At 42.9% G+C, this 20,743-nt stretch overlaps 1 long non-coding RNA gene across 2 annotated transcripts in view; it reads left to right on the forward strand.

Annotated features, from left to right (window-relative positions):
* The first annotated feature begins 678 nt into the window (after nucleotides 1-678).
* The window catches only part of LOC140212312 (uncharacterized), a 73,926-nt gene continuing 53,861 nt past the window's right edge, over nucleotides 679-20,743 (forward strand). For both annotated transcript variants that reach the window (XR_011889691.1, XR_011889690.1), the window contains exons 1-2: nucleotides 679-795; nucleotides 10,865-11,069. This is a non-coding gene — a long non-coding RNA (uncharacterized lncRNA). The remainder of the gene's footprint in view (nucleotides 796-10,864; nucleotides 11,070-20,743) is intronic.

Below are 20,743 nucleotides of genomic sequence, written 5' to 3' on the forward strand. Positions count from 1 at the left end.
TGTCGCCTTGGCCTATCCGATTTATCTACAACGTTAAGCTAATTTGTTCTTCCCTCTTTCTCAGTGAAACTTGTTAAACTATTGCCCTTTCCACACATGCTGCCTGACATGCTTAGCGCTGTATATTTTGCTTTTATTTATTCTGGTTGCAATAGCATTGTTTGGAGTACAATCTGAACTTCATCCAAACCAAGATTTTGACAATATTTACAAATTTCACTGTAGCATACTTCAATTTACTCAAAATATTTAGCAAAAAAAACTTAACAGAAGTTGTACTTCCAGGTTGAAAGTAGTTGTAAAGTAAGCCTGACTCAGATTTTTCTCAAGTCTGGAACACTTATCAAAGTACAGCCATCGGGCTCCTGAACCAGTATGGTTAATTTCAATCACCGCTCTGAACTGATTCTATAACTACAGATTCCATTTCAAGGATTCTTTACAACCCATGTTCTCAATTTTTTTTTGCATAGTTTGTCTGCATTTGTACGTTGGTTGTTTGTCTGTCTTTCTCTGTCAATGAATAGTATTTCATAACTTTTATTGTATTTTTTTTTGCTGTAAATGCCTACAAGAAAATGAATCCCAAGGTAGTATTGTAATACATATGTACTTTGATAATAAATTTATTTTGAAATCTAAACTTTGAAATTTTGAATACAATTGTTTGTAGGTAAATGACTCTTACTACAATGGAAGGCATTTAAGGAGATTCAGAGGACTCGAGCCCTGTGAAGAAAAAAGTTTGGAGGACAACTCTCAATTTCTCAGATGCCAAAGTGCATGAAGGAGAAGGTAAGGATAAAACGAAAGCTCACATTTAGACGTCAGGAGCTCAATACTTCAAGTTGAGCGGAATATAGAAAGTATAGCAATGAAATTAAAAGAGAAACTGGAGGGAAAGGACAAAAATAGTGGCAAGGAATATCAAAAAGTTCTAAAGAAGTTGAGAGCCCATTAAGGATCTACAAAAATAGGCCATGTGTGAAAATAAGAGAAAATCGGTAAGACTTTTGACTAATATTGCTGGCTACCTCCACATGTCATTTTTATTTTATTTTGAGATTTAGCACAGTTACTGGCTCTTCGGACCCAACAAGCATGCGCCGCCCAATTATACCCATGTGACTGATTAAACTTCTATTGTCTTTGGAACGAGGGAGGAACTCCGAGAACCCAGAGGGAACCCATGTAATCAAAGGGAGCGTATAGACTCCTTGCAGACAGCGGAGGGAATTGAACCCAATTTGCTGGCACTAGAACAGTGTTGTGTCATTATTGTTAGGAATGTGGTATGGGAAATATTGGATACAATGGGGACTAAGAGAGTTGGGATAGTGTTTCATGTTTACAAGGATGGGTAAATCATGAGGACCGGACGAAATATTTCCCAAGCTGTTAAAAGAAGCAAGAGAGAAATCATAGCAGCATCACCAGTATTTCCAATCCTTGGTTGCAGAAGTGATGAAATACAAACGTACAATCCGAGGACAGTTATTTAAGAGCAGAGCAAGCAATATTGTAAGTATTTGCAGGCCAGTTTGTTAAATTTAGTTTTAGGGGTGGAACAACTATTCAAATCCATTGCAGAATAACCTGTTGGTTAGAAAGGCACAAAATAATTACAGACAGTCCATTTGTATGTGCTAAGAAAATACAGTGTCTGATCACCTGATTGATCAGTTTAAATGATTTTGGCATGGACTAGATGGGCCGAAGGGCTAGCTTTCATGCTGTACTCCTTGATTGAATTTCCTGAAGAGGTAGCAAGGAGTATTGATGGGTTCAGTGCATTTGATGTAGCCTGCATGGATATTTTTGACAAGGTTCCAGATGACATGCTAGCCAATAAAGTAAGAGCCCAAGCAATTCAGATGTGACAAATGGAATACAAAACTGGCTCAATGCTAGGTTACAAGGATAATGGTTGACAGGTGTTTTTGTAACTGGAAGGCTGTATCCAGATTGGATATTGCAGGGCTCATGAAGGTTGCCAAAGTCAAAGTCAAGTTTATTGTCATAATGCACAAGTACATGAATGCACAGGGGTTATGAAAACTTACAGCGGCATCAAAGTCACATAGCATCTTATAACAGAATTTAGAAGAAACATATAAGTCAAACATAACATAAATTTTACAGGAAAGAACACAATTAGAGAAAAAAAAACAAAATCCATTTAGTACTTGGTGTTCAAAATTGTCATTATGGTTGTTTTGGTTGGTTCAAGAACCAAATAGCTGAGTGATACTGCCTACTCCTAGCCTAGTTGTAATGTATATTAATAATTTAAAATTAAATATAAGTGGCACAATAGGAAAGTTTGCAGTCATACACAAAAATATAACCATGTGGTTTAAGGTGTGAAAGAAAGTATTAATTAGAGATAGCAATGGACGACTCATCAGTTGTGCATAAAAGTGGCAATGGAATTCAGTCCAGAAAAGTCTGAGGTACAACAAGGCCGGCAATGCAAAATAAACACAAAGAGATTCTGCAGATGCTGGAAATCTTGAGCATTATACACAAACTGTGAGAGGAACTCAGCAAGTAGCAAATATTGAGGGGGAGAGGGGAATAAACAGTTGACATTGTGGGCCGGGACCCTTCATCAGGACTAGAAAGGAAGGGGATAGAAGTCAGAATTCGAAGATGGATAGTGAGAGATTTGGTGGAACAAAGGAGCCTTGGCTGTATATTGACAGCGTATTAAAAGTAGCAGCACAGTCAGCTGATTAAGAGGCTAATGTTTTCCTTTATCAGCTGATACAGAAAATAATAGGAGTTATGGAATAGAAGTCATAGAACATGACAGTACAGATGCAGGCCTTTCAGCCCATCTAGTCCATGCCAAACTATTAATTTGCCTAGTCCCATCAACCAGCATCCAAACCATAGCCTTCTATATCCCATCCTGTCCATGTACCTATCAAAATTAATTCATGTTCTACCAAGAGGGACTAATTGGTTCAGGTTTGTTTTCCTTGGAGTTTAAAAGAAGTGAGGATGAACTTAATTAAACATATAAGATCCTAAGGGAACATGACAGGATAGAAATCCGAGATGTTTCCACTAGTAGGAGAGTCTCAAATAACGGGGCATTACTACAAAATAATGTACTTATAAATACTGATGAAGGGTCCAGGCCGGAAACATTGACCATTCATTATCCTCCGTAGATGCTGTCTGACCAGTTGAGTTCCTCCAGCATTTTGTGCTGTAATCATAGTATAAATTACCAGCAGAAAGGAGGTGCTTAAAAGTGAATAAATCTAAGGGCCTGTTGAGATAAATCTTAGGCTGCTGTTGGAGGCAAGGGAAGAGATTGCTGAGGCTCAGCCGTTGAAAATACTGGCAAGAAAATAAGTCCCAAGGGCATAAATTTACTTTGAACTTTGAAGGTAAGAAGATTTAGAAGAGATTTGAGGAAGATTTCACATAGAAAGTGGTTGAAACCTGCGACTCACTGCTTGAAAGGATTGTGTAGGCAGGTACTTCATACCATTTAGTGTAGGTATACAGATATTTTCAAAAAAGGTGTAAGCATAAACGCAGCAACTGCAACCTTATCAGTTTCACCTGAAGAAGCAGCTTGAACTGATAATGACGGTCACTCAGGCAAGAAAGAATCTGGTGGAGGAACTCAGCGACATCTGTTACCAAGTTGCTATCAGGTTGAGCAACATCTGTAAGGGGAAAGGAACTGTTGACATTCCAGATTGAAACCTGCCACGAGCACAGAGTTCCTCCAGCGGATTGTTCATTGCTCCAGATTCCAGCATCTGCCGGTCTCTTCTGTCACTTGAGCAAACACCAATTAATGAAGTGAAGTTACTTCAGATTTTTTTAATCGATCATTTCTATGGAGATTACAGTATAATGGCCAGTTCCTCCCCATCTGGACCTGGTGACTAATATACCTTTGGTCCACCCAACCCACTCATTTTTCCTTTTTAGAATATCAATTTTCAGCCTATCTTAACACACTGTTTGATTTTGGCAGAATCTCTGAAAAAACAGATGCATGGCAATAGCTTTGAAATGTTCTCAGCCTTCTCGCAAAGAATTCCTTATTCTGACAGGCCCTGCACCTCCTCAAATTAACTATTTGTTACTTGAATAGTCACAAAGGACTTTCTGATTTCTTTATATGTTACTTGTGGTAAACTGTCATGTCCCTTTTTTTTTGTCCTTATTTTTAGGCTTTTCTGACTTTACTTTCTTGTATTTGGCTTGATTCCCATGTGTTCTGAAACTTATCATTGGCCATTTGGAATTTGTCTGAGGGTTGAAGCCCCCAAGTCTTTAGGTCCCGGTGTCAGCACGTCTGAGTGCCTGGAGGTCAGAGCCCCGAGGCAGCCTGTCCTGGGTTGGAGGTTCATCTGTGTGTGAGGGTGGGCAAGGGGCTTGTTTTGCTGCCGGTGTTTTGGTTTGTTTTTGTTGTTGCTGCCTGTGTTGTTCTGTTGAACATTGTGGGCATGCTCTGTTGGCGCGGGTTGCCCCAGCACACCGTTATGTCGGCTGTTAATGCAAGCAACGCATTTCACTCTAAATTATGATGTCCATGTGATAAATAAATAAATCTGAAATCCCTCTTTCCATTTTACCTTACTCTGCATATCCTTTGGTCAGAGGGGTGTCCTGGCTTTGGTTGCTCAATCCTTTTCCCAGGTGAGAATGTAGCTAGACCACACCCAAATTATTTCCTCTTTAGTGGGTGACCTTCCTTCTATTGTATCTTTGCCTGCCAATTTTTGATGCCAGTTTACCTATCTGAAAATTGGCTCTTCTTCAATGAAGCACTCTCAGTCCAGATTATCCTTGTACTCTTTAACAGCTAATCTAAAGTTTATGAATATCAAAACATTGCAGATACTGGAAATCTGAAATAAAATGAGAAAGTGCTGGAAATACTCACCAGATGAAGCAGCATCTATGGAAAAACAGAGTAAAGGTTTGAAATTGCAAACCCTTCATCGAGGCCCTCTATCTTCAACCTTACCCAAATTTAATTTAAATCTTAAATTCTGACAACTGTTCCATAAGTGCTCCCCTACCAAATTTGATTCACTTGTTCTGAGGTGGATCAATATCCAGCAAAGGCTCTTTCCTTGCTGGTCTAGAAGAAAGTGTTTCTGAATGCACTTAAGAAATACTTCCCCCTTCTTTGCTTTTTACAATATTATCATGCTATATCTGTATTAGGATCATTGAATATCCATTATCACTGCTTTATAGTTCTTGCAGCTCTAGTAAATTCCCCAAAAACCAACCTCCATATCTTCTTACTGAATAATGGCCTATAGAAAACACTTTTAATATTTCTTAACTGTATGCAACTAGATTGTCTCCCTGATTCCTCAGGAAACACTCCTTCTGAAACATGGAAGTATTCTCCTTAATATTAACACACCCAGTCAGATTCAGATTCATTTATTATTATTCAGTCCTTCCTTTCATTCCTGATCTTTCCCAAACTTATTGGTTCCTTAATGTTGTTATAGCCGGGGGGGGGGGGGGTGGTAATGGGGACAAGCTCCCACTACCCATTAAATGCTGCCAATGGTGTGTGACTCAAATAGCCTCTGACAACCAAGTCGAGCTCCTGGCCTTCACATGTGGCTTAGCTACTAAGCCCAGCAGAACCATTGGTGTGTGACTCAAATAGCCTCTGACAACCAAGTCGAGCTCCTGGCCTTCACATGTGGCTTAGCTACTAAGCCCAGCAGAACCATTTCTACTGACAGGAGAAGGGGCAAAGGCAGGTTACTGGTGCTTTAAACCCAATTGCTTCGGGCAGATCGAGCTTGGCAGCTCTCGTTGGCAGCTCATCTGGGAGAAGGAAAACTCTAATCTTCAAACTTCCTCTGCTTAGTGACTGTACCCACTCCTGGAGAAGGCTTCGGGAGTAAACCCTAAGGGAAAAATTCGGCGCTGGAGTCCTTAAGGCTGGAATCCTATGTTGAGTTCAATGCTGACTGGCAACTCCTGCAACACTGCTGGTGTCAAACTGTATTGCCTTTCCTTTAGATTCATCAGATGTGCAGAGAGAAGTTTGCTACATGGGCAGCAGCTTGCTTTTCATATTGTACTGCCCAGGTTTGTTTATTCAGACAGCTAGGAAGCAACAATCTTGGTTGATCCTAACCAACAGAGGCCTCTCAGATTGTTTCCAGGAATGTTTAGTGCCCAGTGATGTTCTACTTTGCAGTGTGGGCTATTTGAATATTCTAGTCTTATTTATCAAGCTTTGCCCTTATACATTCATACTCTTAGATCTTATCTTGTAGCTTAGTCTCTTACCTTCTAATACTCTACTTTTTCTTTCTCTAGTACCTTTGTTGACGTTATTTCTTCTTTCCAATGCTGTGTGCTGATTCCCATCCCCCTGCTAAGTTAGCCTAAAGCCACACACTCAGCACTGGTGAATTCATCTGCAAGGGGTTGCTTTGGCAATGATTAGATGGCTGTCTGGTGATGTTGAGTGTCGATTTTTGTGCCGAGATGTGTTGGCTGGTGTTGTGGACCGTTTAAAGGCTGGGGTCAGTTTCCCTTCACAAATTATGTGGCTGAGTAATTCACTTGATAAATACACTAAAACAATCTGCAAACAACTATTGTATTCTTTAATCGTATGGGGAGATAAAAGGTTGCTGATGCTGGAATCTAGAGCAAAAAACAATGTCCAGGAGAAACTCAGCAAGTCAGCCAGCATCAATGGAGGGACATAGGTAGTCAGTGTTTTAGGTTGGGACCCTTCATCTGCATACTGTCCAAGTAGATCAGGGGTCCCCAACCTTTTTTGTACTGCGGACTGGTTTAATATTTACAATATTCTTGCGGACCGACCGACCAGTGGGGGGGAGGGTTGCCAATGGACAAGAGTAGCAGTCAAATACGTTGTGTTACCTCAAGAAAGACTACCATGACCATGGAGCCTTGCGCGGACACCTATGTGTGCATGCGTGTACATGCCATTTTTTTCTACAAATTGTTTTTGGCAATTCTGTTCAGTGAAACTACACTGTACATACATTATTTCAACTTTATATAGGCTGTGTATTTATCATATCATTCCTGCTTTTACTATATGTTAGTGTTATTTTAGGTTTTACGTAACACAGCGCATGAATATAGTGATAAGTCAATTATAAGTCACTTATATGTCAATAGCATCATGACATTTTAAGTAACGTTTGGATATTAAACACACAGCACATATTTTCCCTGTATGAACATATAAAATCATTGCAACACACCAATATCGCTGAATCAGTGGGAGCCCTGGGCTTGTTTCCCTGCAACAAGACAGTGCCATCGAGGTGTGATGGGAGACAGTGATATCGAAGGGGGTTCCTTATGTCCAGTCTATTCTGCAGTTTAGTTTTCGTTGCATTCATTGCAGAGATATGTTGGAAATGGAAGCAACGTTTTCAGTGCTTTCGTGGCTATCTCAGGATGCTTAGCCTTGACTTTGATCCAGAATGCCCGCAGAGACGTTATGTCAAACATACTTTCAGCCCGCCGTCATTTGCAAGCTCGAGGAGTTGATCTTCTTCCCGCACTGACATGGATGATGCGCGGGTAATGACCTCGTGGGCAATCAAGTTCAACAGTGGGCAGTGACAGGGAATGAGGAAAGGTGCAGCTGACTCATTATTGCACAAATCATTCATTCTTGCGCCTAGTAGCACATGCTTTGCGCAGGTTGGCACTTGCCACGTTGTATGGGCACGTATATGTCTGTTGTCCTCTGCCGTAGACCTTGTCATCCTGACGTGCTCCAAGGAATACTTCCCTCCTGAACACTGCAAAGATAATACTCCCTTCTACACTCAATATCTCCGTCATACTAATGATCTTCCTGATCTTTCTTTAGCTCGATGTTTTCCAGAACAGTTTCATACCAAAGATGGTAGATTTTTGACCCAATCTTCTAGATGAAACTGTCTCAACCTAAAACATCAACTGTCCACTTCCCTCTTCAGTTGACCAGACCCACTGCGTCCCCCCAGCAGTGTTTTTCTGCATTTCACACCAGGCCCGTGTTTTTCCCAGCCCCATCATACACTAATACAGCCCTTTAGTGCATCTCACCCTTGCATGAATTTCATGTAATTTCTCTAGATTGCCTCTAGCTTCCACCCTGCCCTTAAATTCACCTGGTCCATTTCTGACACCTCTGTCCCCTTTCTCGATCTCTATGTTGCCATCTCTGGAGACGAACTGTCGACTGACATTCTTTATAAATCTACCAATTCCCACAATTATCTTGACTATAAATCTTCCCACCCTGTCTCCTGTGAAAATGCTATTCCTTTTTCTCAGTTGCTTTGACTCTGCCGCATCTGTTCTCAGGATGCAGCTTTCCTTTCCAGGATGTAAAAGATGTCCTCCTCCTTCAAAGAACAGGGTTTCCCTTCCTCCACCATTGATGCTGCCCTCACCTGCATCTCCTCCATTTCCCAAACATCCACACTCACCCAATCTTTCCATTCCTCTTGTCCTCTACCTATCACCCCATGAGCCTCCACGTCCAAAACATCATCCTCCATGACTTCCGCCATTTCTGAAGGGATCCTAGCATCAAACACACCTTTACCTCCCCCCCCCCCCCAGCTTTCTGCACTCAATTTCTTAAACCCAAGAGATTCTACGGATGGTGGAAATCCAGAGAAAAACACAGAAAATGTGGAGGAACTCAGCAAGTCGGGCAACATCTGTGGAGGGGAACAAACAGTCAATGTTTCGGGCCGAGAATCTTCATCAGTGGAGGAAATGAAGGGTGCCAAAGGAAGGGAAATGTGGACTATATTCTCCTCCACAGAAGCTGCCTGACTTGCTGAGTTCCTCCAGCACTCATGTTTAATTTCTTGTCTTTCTGCTACCTGTGTCAGACAGTTGCAGATTTGAGCACAAGGATCTCTTTTGTAGACTGTGAATAAACAATATAATTGACACATTTTGCATTGTTTAGAAGTCATTACTGCAATGCCGTGAAGTTTTGAAGGAACAAGATGTTCTGAGTACAATTGTAAATTGAATGGTTAAAGAACCTTGTTGTACTGGGTATTCATTCGATATGCGTATTGTAGCACAGATTAATAACTGGGAATCTCAAACATGTTTATTTTGTATACTGTATCAAGCAATTAAGATAATACATCTTACTTTTATCTGCATTCTATCAGACATACTTGACCCCTTTGGGCCTATGAGCTTGAATAGCAATTAGAAGAAATGCTGGCTGCACAAGGAATTATAGGAAACATAGTATAGAATTTATGATTCCTTCACCAAAACATTCTAGTACAAGGTTTTGCCTTTCCAGATGACAAATCTTCTTCAATGAATGCACTGTAATCCTTGTCCCAACTCTACTAGGATTCTAATTCAACCCATTTATTTACTTTTATTTCATTATTACTGCATAGTAACAAACCATTCTGACACAAAGAGTGCGTGCCACCCATGTGACCAATTAACCTACTAGCCTGTATGTCTTTAGAATGTGGGAGGAGATCAGAGGAAAGACACGCCTTCACAGGGAGATTGTACAAACTTCTTACAGCAGTGAAATTGAACCCTTGTCACCAGCGCTGTAATAGCATTACGCTAACCAGCTACGCTGGGCTGGCTGGTGGTGTAGTGGCATCAGCACTGGTCTTCAAGGCAGATGGTCTTGAGTTCGAACCCAGCTGGGTTCCAACCTGGTCAGGAAGAAAGGCCTGGCAATCTACTTCCATATCTTGCCATGAAAACCCTATGGACCCTATGGTCCATGAGGTCATGAAGACTCGGACTCAACTAAAAAAAAACGACTGAACAGCAATAGTAACAAACGCTATGCTACAGTGCTACCCCAAATAGTGATTGAAGCTTTACAACAACTTGTATTTTACAGTATTTTTAAAGTATGAAAATTTTCAAGTAATTTCATACAAAAATAAGTAAAACTTTAGATCATGAGCCCTACAATTTCCCACTGGATACAGCCTTCCATTTGCAAAAACAAATGTCTACCTTTACTTCTGCTACATAGACCTGAATCAATTTTGGATCCAATTTGCCATTTAAAGAAACATTCGTCATTATCATTGTGTGCCCTGTCATATGATGTAGTCGATCATGGTCTCCATGATCATGATTGTTCTTGGCAACTTCTTCTAGAGAAGTGGTTTGCCGTTGCTTTCTTTTGGGCAGTAACTTTACAGGATGCGTGGCCCAACCAGTATCAATGTTCTCCAGATATTATCTGCTTAGCGTCAGTGGTCGCATAACCAGGACTTGTGATATGCACCAGCTGCTCATATGACCATCCACCACCTGATCCCATGGCTTCACATGACCCTGATCGGGAGGCTAAACAGGTGCAACACCTTGCCCAAAGGTGACCTGCAGGCTAGTGGAGGGAAGGAGCGCCTTGCATCTCTTTTGGTAGAGGCCTATCTCCAACCCGCCGTAAAAGAAAGACAATTTTTGATGAATGTCTTAAAGGGTAACATGTAGAGCAGAGAAACTTGAGGAGGGAAGCTCAGACTGCTGGGCCTAATCAACTGAAGGTGGATCTACTAAAGAAGAGTTTAAATAAACCTGAAGAGGGGCATGTTAAGAAAAGAGGAAGCACAGAGAAATCTGAGTGTATAGAGTTTATAGAGACAGGAAAAGGTGAGGAATCGTGCAAAGTATGACAATACTTTAGATTCTTTTAATGATCCAGTTTTCACCATCTGCTCAACCAGAGATTCACCACCTTCTGAAAGAAGAAATTTCTATGTAGAGACAGGAAACTGCAGATGCTGTCTGTGATTTTCTATCTACAGTATATGTGAATGAAATTCAAGATCGACTCCATTTCTCACAGATTAAAGCGACGAGGAAGATTGATACTGACAAGGATGAGAGCGGAAGGTGAGCGAGTGTTCAGTGTCATCTGCCTAAGAGTGACGGGTCCGGTCTCTCACCTTCTATTTCACTCTTGCTTGCTGTTGCCAGAGGATGGGACCAGAATCCTGGGTCTTGGGCAAGGTTTAATCGACGTGGTTTGTGGATTGGACCCTGCAGCTCAGGTTAGCATGTGTTTCTGCTTGCTCCTTTTTGTGTTGTTACTTTGTATGCTTTTGATCGGGGTGGTCTGTGAACAACGCAGCGCTAGACTGAAATGAACTGAGCTGAAACGGAACAAAGATTGGAGCGACTGGGCTTGTATACTCTGGAATTTAGAAGGATGAGAGGGGATTTGATTGAAACATATGATTATTAAGGGATTGGATACGCTGGAGGCAGGAAGCATGTTCCTGATGTTGGGGGAGTCCAGAATCAGAAGCCACAGTTTAAGAATAAGGGGTAGGCCATTTAGAACAGAGTTGAGGAAAAACCTTTTCACCCAGAGAGTGGTGGATATGTGGAATGCTCTGCCCCAGAAGGCAGTGGAGGCCAATTGTCTGGATGCTTTTCAAGAAAGAGATGGATAGAGCTCTTAAAGATAGCGGAATCAAAGACTATGGGGATAAGGCAGGAACTTGATACTGACTGTGGATGACCAGCCATGATCACAGTGAATGGTGGTGCTGGCTCAAAGGGCCGAATGGCCTACTCCTGTACCTATTGTCTATTGTCTATTCCAGCAGTGCTTTGAATACTTAGTGGTTTGATGTTTTATATTCTGTGTGTTCCGCTCTTTTTTGCGGTTTGCACGTTTTGTTCTTTTTTTAATGCATTGGGGGTTAGAGGTGCATAATATGATGAGAGACATTGATCGTGTGGATAGTCAGAGGCTTTTTCCCAGGGCTGGAATGGTTGCCACAAGAGGACACAGGTTTAAGGTGCTGGGGAGTAGGTACAGAGGAGATGTTAGGGGTAAGTTTTTTTACACAGAGAGTGGTGAGTGTGTGGAATAGGTTGCCGGCAACGGTGGTGGAGGCGGATATGATAGGGTCTTTTAAGCGACTTTTGGGTAGGTACGTGGAACTTAGAAAAATAGAGGGCTGTGGGTAACCCTAGTAATTTCTAAGGTAGGGACATATTTGGCACGACTTTGTGGGCTGAAGGGCCTGTATTGTGCTGTAGGTTTTCCATGTTTCTATGTTTGATATTTTGCTTTGAAAAGGTTCAATGGTTTTCTTTGTTACATGGCTGTCTGTGGGAAGGCAAATCTCAGGGTTGTATACGGCATACATCATCATGGCTTGGCTTTGCGAAAGAAGATTTAGAAAGGGGGCTGCCCACATCGAGGCCAATACGAGACAGGCAGGTCCGGCCACAGCGGCTATCGCGGAGGATGGTCGTAGACGTGGGCGTGTCCTTCGGCCTGCGCAATGGTATTTTAGGTGGAGTGCAGGGTACTGGCCCCACCCTTTACTCCTGGGATTCATCTGCCATAGCCTAGCAAGCTGGGACGGTGACAGCAAGGTCCTCAGGTCATAGGATTTACGTCGGATTGTCCTAGGTGGATGGCCTGACAAGGCTAATGAGCCCCACCTGCCCGGGTTTGGATTCAGAGTTGTCCATCTCTTAGGCTGGCTGCCAACCAAGGCTAACGAGCCCAGCCTACCCATCCAGTTACACCGCTGGACACTCGGTCGCGCCATGATGTAGCAAGCTCGGTGGAAACGAGGGGCACCGGCGAGAAGGTGTTGCTACGGACGCAGTAATGTAGGAGAGGCCATTTGCAGTGGCCTCCTGCCTAGCAGGCCAGACAGTGACCACGCGGTGATCACTACACCGGGAATGGAGAGGCAATGTATTGCGCATACACTTTCCCTGGGTGAGCGGGACGTCAGGCCCTGACATCACCCGCCCCCCCCCCCCCCCACTGCATACATACTTTGGTAATAAATGTACTTGTAGTCCTTGAATTATTAATGTTAAAGATTGAAACTAGCTTTAAATGGAAAGTAGGGAGACATTTAACTTTAAGATTGATCACATTGGTATATTGGAAGTATTAGAGCAGCACAGCTCCACTTGGTGATGAGGTCTTGCTGCAAAAGATGGACCAAAGCAAGCTGGGTTCATTGTTGGACTGAAGTCTACATTCCAGTTACGACATACGTCTCAGCAGCTTGCAGTGAAATTCTTATTTATTAGTGCAAGCGCCTTAGTTTTATGTATTCCTAAAATGAGAGAAATGTTAATGAGTAGATAAGCAAAAGTAAGTTTCAAATTTGGGTACAGATTCAGTTTTATCTATCACATCGTCCTTGAAACATACAGTGAAATTTGTCACTTGCATCAACAACCAGCTCGCCCAAGGGTTTGCTGGGGGCAGCCCGCAAGATTATCTTTGTTCACGCATGCATTAATAGTGTAGTCAAAGGAGCATAACGCTAATTTACAGTGAAGACTATTCTGAAAGAAAGTGTTTCCTGATTTGGACTAAATTTTAAGATTGACATTTGCAGGTGATTCAAAAGAACTAAATTAGCACAATATCAGGAAACTAATCTTGACATAAAGAGCAATGATTGATGTTGCACTGATATTTTTCCCTTTTTAATACTTGATTTGAAGGATTTTAAACAGCAAATGTGACAGGAAATATTGAGGAGACTTCACTCAAATGTAGAGCAGCAGAGATGGTTTAGCAGTAAGTGATAGCTTTAGTCATAGTCATACTTTATTGATCCCGGGGGAAATTGTTTTTCATTACAGTTGCACCATAAATAGTAATAGAACCATAAATAGTTAAATAGTAATATGTAAATTATGCCAGTAAATTATGAAATAAGTCCAGGACCAGCCTATGGACTCGGTGTCTGACCCTCCAAGGGAGGAGTTGTAAAGTTTGATGGCCACAGGCAGGAATGACTTCCTATGACGCTCTGTGCCACATCTTGGTGGAATGAGTCTCTGGCTGAATGTACTCCCGTGCCCAACCAGTACATTATGTAGTGGATGGGAGACATTGACCAAGATGGCATGCAACTTAGACAGCATCCTCTTTTCAGACACCACCGCAAACCATTATGGGGGGGGGGGGAGGAGTCACAAAACAAGAGAACCAATACTGAACGTTACAAGGCAACAAAGTACAGTAACTAAAGGCTAGGAGCACATGATTTAGGTTGGCTGGTTCATATACAGGGATTGTGGATGAGAGCAGGGTTTAAATAGGCTTCAGGTGATGAGTTGGAAATGAGCGGTAGGTGACCCCTGTTAGCTGAGAGTGCCAGCATGTGCAAGTCAGAGAGGACCCCTCCTTACGGCAGCCCCTTGATAGGCCAGGACAATCCTAGCGGGCCTGGTAGAACTCCACGATGAACAATGGATCCACGATGTAACTGGCCAGCACCCAAAATCTCTCCTTCGGGGCATACCCTTCCCATTCGACCCATCCCATCCATGATGACATGATTCCACTGAGCGGTAAACCGGGCACACTGGACCACTTTACATCATCCCAGTTTCTGGAATTGCTGGCTCAGGTGGGTTGAGTGATCTGTGGACAATGGGCTTGAGGCAGGACACATGGAAGGTAGGTGTGATCCTGAAGGGATGGTGGAAGCTGGAGATGGTGAGTAACTGGTTTGATGCGATGGGTAATCTTAAAGGGACTAATGAACTTGGAGAGCTTACAGGAGTTGGTGCATGGGGCGGATTGTGGGTGGGCAGTCAGGCCAGAGGAGTCTGGCTGAGCACTGATAGCAGTTAGCCTGGCAGCAGTAGGCATGGTTCGCAGCTAGGATGGCCCTCCATGCACTCTTCCAGGTATTCCGGCAGAGGTGAGCCAGGGCCCTGGGGGAAGGGACCTCCACCGTTGGCTCTTCCGCAGAAAACAATGAGGGTTGGTAGCCATGAAACACTTCAAAGAGTGGCATACCCTTGACAGAGATTGTGGGACAGTTTGAGCAGATAATCAGTGGTTTCTAGCTGCCTCCGGATTGTCTACTCGTGTTGGTGGATGACTATCTTTAGGCAAGTATTCTCAATCAACGGTTCACTCATCCTGTCAGAAGTACAGAGGAAGCTTAACTCAAACGCAGAGCAGTGAAGATGACTTAGCGGTGAGAGATAACTTTAATATTAAACTGCAAAATAAACAAACCACAAAGGGCCACAAAATCAAGAGAGAATGGATACTTAACAGAAAAAAGCAACAAGGAAAATGAAGGTTGGGATTAGCTGGTTTGTATGAGTGAGTAAAGATTGTGGCTGAGAGCTGGGTTTAAATAGGCTGCAGGTGATCAGTTGGCAACAAATAGCAACTGACTCCTGTTAGCTGGGTGGAGGCTGGGAGGGACCTGTTGGTGCAGGCCTGACAATATGTGGGTGGAGAGTTGGTTAGCAGACAGGAAGCAAAGAGTGGGAATAAACGGGACCTTTTCAGAATGGCAGGCGGTGACTAGTGGGGTACCGCAAGGCTCAGTGCTGGGACCCCAGTTGTTTACAATATATATTAATGACTTGGATGAGGGAATTAAATGCAGCATCTCCAAGTTTGCGGATGACACGAAGCTGGGTGGCAGTGTTAGCTGTGAGGAGGATGCTAAGAGGATGCAGGGTGACTTGGATAGGTTGGGTGAGTGGGCAAATTCATGGCAGATGCAATTTAATGTGGATAAATGTGAAGTTATCCACTTTGGTGGCAAAAATAGGAAAACAGATTATTATCTGAATGGTGGCCGATTAGGAAAAGGGGAGGTGCAACGAGACCTGGGTGTCATTATACACCAGTCATGGAAAGTGGGCATGCAGGTACAGCAGGCGGTGAGAAAGGCGAATGGTATGCTGGCATTTATAGCGAGAGGATTCGAGTACAGGAGCAGGGAGGTACTACTGCAGTTGTACAAGGCCTTGGTGAGACCACACCTGGAGTATTGTGTGCAGTTTTGGTCCCCTAATCTGAGGAAAGACATCCTTGCCATAGAGGGAGTACAAAGAAGGTTCACCAGATTGATTCCTGGGATGGCAGGACTTTCATATGAAGAAAGACTGGATGAACTGGGCTTGTACTCCTTGGAATTTAGAAGATTGAGGGGGGATCTGATTGAAACGTATAAGATCCTAAAGGAATTGGACAGGCTAGATGCAGGAAGATTGTTCCCGATGTTGGGGAAGTCCAGAACGAGGGGTCACAGTTTGAGGATACAGGGGAAGCCTTTTAGGACCGAGATTAGGAAAAACTTCTTCACACAGAGAGTGGTGAATCTGTGGAATTCTCTGCCACAGGAAACAGTTGAGGCCAGTTCATTGGCTATATTTAAGAGGTAGTTAGATATGGCCCTTGTGGCTATGGGGGTCAGGGGGTATGGAGGGAAGGCTGGGGCGGTGTTCTGAGTTGGATGATCAGCCGTGATCATAAATGGCGGTGCAGGCTTGAAGGGCCGAATGGCCTACTCCTGCACCTATTTTCTATGTTTCTATGTATTGTTATTTCAAAAGATTAATATTACACATAAGGTAGTACATGTGTGGGCACGTGGCCAAGTGGTTAAGGCATTGGACTAGCAACATGAAGGTCGTGAGTTCGAGCCCCAGCCGAGGCAATGTGTTGTGTCCTTGAGCAAGGCACTTAATCACACATTGCTCTGCGACGACACTGGTGCCAAGCTGTATGGGCCCTAATGCCCTTCCCTTGGACAACATCGGTGTCGTGGAGAGGGGAGACTTGCAGCATGGGCAACTGCTGGTCTTCCATACAACCTTGCCCAGGCCTGTGCCCTGGAGAGTGAAGGCTTTCCAGGCGCAGATCCATGGTCTCGCAAGACTAATGGATGCCTTTTTTAAGGTAGTACGTAGTAAGGTACAACTTAAAAACTGAGTGATTGTGTAGAGGAAATATGCTACGTTGGCACTGGAAGCATGGCGACTCTTGCAGGTTGCACCCAGCACATCCTCAGGTTGTGATGGTTGTTGATGCAAACGATGCATTTCACTATGTTTCGATGTACCTGTGGCAAATAAAGATATCTTTTACCTTTTAAAATACAGAACAATTGCTTGATCAGCTTAATCACAATACCTCATCTTGACGATAGCTGATTTCTTAATCAAATTTGACTTTTACAGCTCCTTTGTAACATGGTAAAAGGGAGTGTATATTGAGGTTTGCTGAATTTTCTATTTGTTGTAAAGTGTGACTTTAATGTAATCTGATGACTGAACAGGTAATCAAAGTTGAAAATAAAATTTATTATCGAAGTATGTATTTGTCACCATATACTACCCTGACATTCATTTTCTTGCAGGCATTCATAGAACCAATAATTACAGAATAATCGATGAAAAATTACACACAACCTCCTGTCTTCTCCTATCATTTTGGATCTCCCCCTCCCCCTCCCATTTTCAAAGCTCTTACTAGCTCTTCTTTCAGTTAGTCCTGACGAAGGATCTCAGCCCGAAACGTCGACTGAACCTCTTCCTAGAGATGCTGCCTGGCCTGCTGCGTTCACCAGCAACTTTGATGTGTGGTGCAAGAACAGAGAAACAGCTACGCAAATACATAAAGACAAATAATAATAATAAAAAAAGTAAATGTATAATACTGAGAACGTGAGTTGGAAAGACTTGGAAAGTGAGTCCAGAGGTTGTGGAATCACCAGGTGGGCCCTCTACCCTGGTTAATCTGCTCATTTTAGCAGCCTTCCTTGACTATATTCAATCTTCACAACTACAGCTTTTATTCGGGAGTATTGTTATGTGTTAGAAGGTATTTGGCTCAAGTCATGATTCAAAATGAATCAATCAACATCATACACAGAGCCAAGTATTCAGCTCCATTGCAGTAGAGTTGTATGACCAAAACATATGCGGTTTGTCAATTTCCCTTCTATTTGGTGTTCTTCAATCTATTTATGCAGTTCAACAACATATTAACTGTATTGGAAATTGATTCAACTGTTTTGATTGCACCATGATGTGTGTGTTGGCAGTTTATCTTTTCACTTCACACTTGTCTAGATTAAATTTTGTCTGCCATTGTCCCCACATGTGGAAAGTATATCCATTTTATTCCATATATAATGAACTGCCTCTTCTAATTTCACGACAGTCCCACACACCAATCTCTCTCCTTAGTTAATCACTTTGTTCTGACTTTCTATATGTTAGTGAGTAACATTAATATCTTTAGCACCTATCCCTTAAATATTTCAACTAGTACCCACCCCATCCCTGCTCCTCCTCCTGTTGAACACTCAAACAAGTATTCATTATTTCCTACCCTTCAGCCAATGTCTTACTCATTCGGAAATTACTCTGAACCCCTACAGTGTCTGATGTCACCATGTAACTTACACTGTCTATGTTAAACTACGTTCTTCAACCAATTGCTAGAAATAACTGCAGAAAGTTGGGCCCTCTCCAAAAGGACAACAATTTCTGTATAAATAATTTCTGCTTCTATGCCTGCATGCTTCTTAAACATTAGGTGGTCAGACCAAATAAAAATGCAAGTCTATTGTATTTACCCCTAGCTGGCTGGCGTATTAAATGCAGAGAAAGGATCTTTCTCAGGTTACTCTGTCTGAATCGACGTATTTTCAATGAGGAAAAGATCAGAGGATATAAAGGAGTGGTCAGATGAAGATGGGCTTGAAAGTCAAATCAAATCAAGCTTATTGTCATTTAACCATATACGTGTATATAACGTAATTAACCATATAATGTACATAGAAATGAGACAACATTTCTCTGAACCAGGGTGTAAAGCACAGTAGTGCTCATAACACTTGATAACTTACGAAGGTAAGGAGGAGAGAGAGAGCAGCACGCCGTGTGTGCGCAGCCCTCCGGTGAAAAATGATATTGTACCCGTTAAATAGGGGCCGTGGACAATTCTGATTTAATGGAGATGGACGTGAAAGCACAGAGGAACATCTGGAGAAATTTCTGGAAAAACTCGTTCGCTACTGTCGTTACTGCACGGCCGGGAATCTTCTGGAGGGAAGGCCTCAAAATCCCCGGCTTTGCCTGCTGTTGGCGACCGAGATTGAGGTCGAATCATTCAGACAGAGATGGTGCTCAGTACTCGGTGTCGGAGAGCTGATTTGGAGGCTCGAAGTTTTCAGATGACTCAGAGACGGATTGTGGTCGGGCATGGCAGGGAGAGTTTTTCTTCCTTCTCCCGTCTGCATGAGATGTGGGACATTTGAGAGACTGAACATTTTACTGTGCTCATGGACTTCTTCATCAAGTTATGGTATTGTTGCACTGTTGTAACTATATGTTATGATTATGTGGTTTTGTCAGTTTTTTCAGTCTTCGTCTGTCCTGTGTTTTGTAATATCACACTGGAGGAAATATTGTATCATTTCTTAATGCATGCATTACTAAATGACAATAAAAGAGGACTGCATGTCTTCATAATCTAAGGATAAAATCTACAGATGAATCACACATAAATAACAAACTAAAGTGCATTAATATTAAATACTAACACAAGGAAATCTGCAGATGCTGGAATTTCAAGCAACACACATAAAAGTTGCAGGTGAACGCAGCAGACCAGGCAGCATCTCCAGGAAGAGGTACAGTCGACGTTTCAGGCCGAGATCCTTCATCAGGACTAACTGAAAGAAGAGATGGTAAGAGATTTGAAAGTGGAAGGGGGAGGGGGAGATCCGAAATGATAGGAGAAGACAGGAGGGGGAGGGATGGAGCCAAGAGCTGGACAGGTGATTGGCAAAATGGATATGAGAGGATCATGGAACAGGAGGCCTAGGGAGAAAGAAAAGGGGGAGGGGGGAAGCCCAGAGGATGGGCAAGGGGTATAGTGAGAGGGACAGAGGGAGAAAAAGAGAGCGCGAAAAAGAATGTGTGTGTGTGTGTATATATATATATATATATATATATATATATATATATATATATAAATAAATACACACATACATACATACATACATACATACATACCGGATGGGGTATGAGGGGGAGGTGGTGCATTAATATTAAATACTGTAAGGTACAGAATGGATTAACCGGTGACACTTTGAATACGATGCAGCAGGGAGTTCAGAAGCCTAATGGCCTGGGGGATGAAACTGTTTCTCATCCTGATCGTTCTTGTTTTTATGCATCGGAGTCTGCTGCCTGGTGGTAGAAAGTCAAAGAAGATGCTGGATGGATGGGTGGGATTCTTACTAATACTGAGGGCCCTGCGTATGCAGTGCTTCTGATAAGTGTCCCCGATAGATGGTAGGGAGACCCTCATGACCCTCTCAGCAGGTCTCACAGTGGGGACTTCTGGTCCGACAGTCGACTGCTCCCATACCAAATGGAGAAGCAACTTTTCAGGCCGCTCTCAATGGTGCTCTTGTAGAATGCAGTTAAGGTGGTGGGGGGAGCCTTGCTTGACTCAATCTTCTTAGGAAGTGGAGGTGCTGCTGTGCCGCCTTGTTTAGAACGGTGATATTAAGGGACCAGGTGAGGTCTTCTGTGATGTGAACTCCTAGAACCTGCTGCATTTAACTCTGTTTCTACGGAGCAGCCATGTATTCGTAGAGGAGGATGGTTCATCTGCACTTTCCTGAAGTCCACAATGACTTCCTTTGTATTCTCCATGTTCAGGCTTGGATTGTTCTTCTTACACCAATCCTTAATCCACCAGCCACTCCACTTTCTCTCTATACTCCATCTTGTCATCGTTCTTGATAAGGCCAGCCACTGGTGTGTCACCTGCGGACTTGATGACACGGTCCTGCGACGCAGTCATGATTCAGCAGTGTGGGCAGTAGCAGGCTGAGCACACAGCATTGAGGATCCATGGGAACAATGTCCCGCAGTTATTCTGCAAAGAAAA

Source organism: Mobula birostris, chromosome 19 (genome assembly GCF_030028105.1).
Source record: "Mobula birostris isolate sMobBir1 chromosome 19, sMobBir1.hap1, whole genome shotgun sequence".
NCBI lineage: Eukaryota > Metazoa > Chordata > Chondrichthyes > Myliobatiformes > Myliobatidae > Mobula > Mobula birostris.